The 3,043-nt window shown below is 44.9% G+C and overlaps 1 pseudogene; it reads left to right on the top strand.

Annotated features, from left to right (window-relative positions):
- The first annotated feature begins 1,191 nt into the window (after nt 1–1,191).
- Nucleotides 1,192–3,043, top strand: part of LOC126495681 (leukocyte immunoglobulin-like receptor subfamily B member 3) — an 18,465-nt pseudogene continuing 16,613 nt past the window's right edge.

The following is a 3,043-nucleotide window of genomic DNA, read 5'->3' as shown; positions in this document are numbered from 1 at the left end:
TAAGATTTACATACTCCAAATAGAGGATAGTGAACATGAAACGTGACAGTCACAAAAAAAAAAAAATCAAAGCCCAGGTGCAACACCCAAGAATACAAACCAGCAGCAGTTTTCCTTAATAACTTCCACAACACAACCAGGAGAGGGCAGCATCTCTTCTCACTGACAATCAGGATGCCTTGGGAAGTAGGTGTAAATGATCTCACATCACTCAGTGAAGCCCTGACTGGTTCAATGGCATGCTCCATCACTTAAATCAGGTCAGGAAAAACAGCTGACTATAAAAAGAATAGGAAAGATACAATATAGCCATGCAACACACTGGGCAATGACAACTCACAGGGGTGTAAAAAATACAGGGCCTGGGATCAAAATATCACTTTAGAAATGAATATAATTAAATACTTGGAATATATCTTGTGTTGGAGCCTTATACTAAATATATTTTCACATTATGAAAGGAAAAACTGTCTTCTGTAGTTGTCTCTGACCTCCATGCATGTGATATGACATATGTGAATGTACAAACATAAAGAAGAAAATAGTGATACATTATTATTAAATAAACACAATTTAAAGAGATAAGTGTAAATAAATAAGTAGATACAGTTCAAAAGTTGTAATGAAAAGCACACACATCAACAAAGAGCAACTAAATAGTGGTGAAGATTTGCAACCCAGCACATGACTACGAGGAAGAGGAGCATAAATTCCATGCAGATGTACCCAGCAAGACCCTTCACACAAACCTGCAAATATTGTAAATATGAAGATGTTTTTCACATAAAAATATAAAAATGAATAAAGCAAAAGAACATGCAAATTTGTGTTTTATATGTGTGGTATTCATACGTGTATTTCTTATCTATAATATTCATACAGTTCCATCCAGGTGGAACTGACAAAGGAACAAAGAGGAGAACAGAATGAAACAGACACTGACAGGATTATGGAAACCTCATCCATCAAAGAACTGATTGCAGAGTCTACTACCTGACCTAGTCACAGCCTTGGGAAAGTCAGAGCCCAGTGCCTGGAGAGGGCAATTTCCCTTCCTATGGGGCTGCATCAGTACAACTGTGTCATGCAGAATGCCTGCCTCCAGAAGCCACACCCTGTATTTCCTGTCCCTCCAGGCAGTCTCTGAACCTCTGCCCATGAACACAGTTGCAGCGTCCAGGAGGAGATGCCATGGACTTCACGTTCACAGCCCTGCTCTGTGTGGGTGAGATGTGGAGATGGGAAGGGGATACTGTGGTCTAGAATTGATGCTGCCCACAGCTCAGCATTGGCCCATCAGGAAAGCCCAGGGTGTCAGGAGGTCCTGCAGAGAGGAGGACCTGCTCAAGCTTCAGGGACAAACCTCTCACAGGGAACTCTCTTCCAGGACTGACTCTGGACCTTGGGATCCTAGTGCTGGCAGGTAAGTGTATGCAAATATCCTGACCTGCACTTCCCATCATTCCTGAAGCTATGATGGGGTGTGAGGCTTAAAAACGAAACGTGTGCTAAACCTGGGAATGGCTGCAGGATTGGGGTTGAGGCGTGCAATCTAAGGATGGCTCTCCTGGATCATAACTGTTCATTTTCTTGCAGGGACTCTCCCTAAACCTATCCTCAGAATACAGCCAGACTCTGTAGTCTCTGAGGAGACTACAGTGACCTTCTTGTATAAGGAAACCACAGGAGCCAATCTGTATAAAGATGGAAATCAACATTTAAGGCACACAGAGATTCCACAGAATTCTAAGGACAAGGCTGTATTCACCATCTCAAACATAGAATATCACCATGCAGGGAGATATAGCTGTCAGTATCAGACACGTGATGGATGGTCAGGACACAGTGACTTCCTGGAGCTGGTGGTTACAAGTGAGAGGACACACAGGGTTCACAGCCTTGGGCTTGACTGTAAAGAAATGGATCTGTTCAAAAGAATTCCCTGAAACACTATGGAAGACAATGACGCCTTGAGGACATTTAACTGATTCCACTTGCTCTCCTATAGGAAACCCAGGCTGTCAGCCCTGTCCAGCCCTTTGGTGACTGATAGAGGGAAAGTCCTCCTCCAATATTTCTCACAGCAGCGATATGACAGGTTTGTTCTGACTAAGGAAGGACCAAAGAAGCTCTCCTGAACATCAGACTCACAGTATAAAAACTCTACTAGACAGTTTCAGGCTCTGTTCTCTGTGGTCCCTGTAACCTCCAGCCAATGGTGGACATTCAGATGCTACAGCTTTAACAAGGACAGCCCACTGGTGTGGTCAGGGCCTAGTGACCACTTGGAGCTCCTGTTCCCAGGTGAGGAATCCCAGACTTCCCCTAGGATGATGTTGGAATGATACAGGTGTACAAAAAGGTCTTGGTGTGTGGTGTATTGAGAAGTCATGGCTCTTAAACCCATTGACACAGAGCAAGGGAAACAGGGGACACAAGATACAGAATCCAAGGCAGAGTATGATAGTAAAGCCCAGGAGATCCAGGACTTTCCCTGTGCCACTTTCGGACAAACTCACCTTCTTCTCCCCTAATTGCTTGCAGGCACCTCCACAAACCCACCATTAAGGCTGAGCCAGGATCAGTGATCCATTACGGAAGTGCTGTGTCCATCTGGTGTCAGGGGACCCAGGAAGCAGAAATATATGTTCTGCATAGAGAGGGAAGCAAAAGTCCCTGGGACACAAAGATCGCAGAGAAGCCAGAGAACCAATGTTGAAATAGGAGCGGCAGGGCTGCGTCCCAGGCACCCGGCCGCCCGCATGGCTAGCTTATGCCCCGAAATAATTACACGGAAACTGTATTCTTTCAAACACTGCCTGGCCCGGCTAGTTTCAGCTTCTTATTTTAATAACTTAGGGCTTTTCATGACAATGAGACACGTCTGCTCCTGGCAGCACCAGCTACTTCAAGAGGAAGATGGGCATTGAAGAGGATCCTTATGGAGTTTGATAGCCATTTGGGCAAGAAACTGCTCTTGCCTGGACTGTTGCATAAACTGGACACAGAGAACCTGCAGAGAGAGGACTGCTGAACTTGCCTA

Source organism: Alexandromys fortis, unplaced genomic scaffold (genome assembly GCF_014885135.2).
Source record: "Alexandromys fortis isolate MF-2015 unplaced genomic scaffold, M_Fortis_MF-2015_v1.1 scaffold_531, whole genome shotgun sequence".
Classification (NCBI taxonomy): Eukaryota; Metazoa; Chordata; class Mammalia; order Rodentia; family Cricetidae; genus Alexandromys; species Alexandromys fortis.
This window is presented reverse-complemented; position numbering and strand designations above follow the sequence as displayed.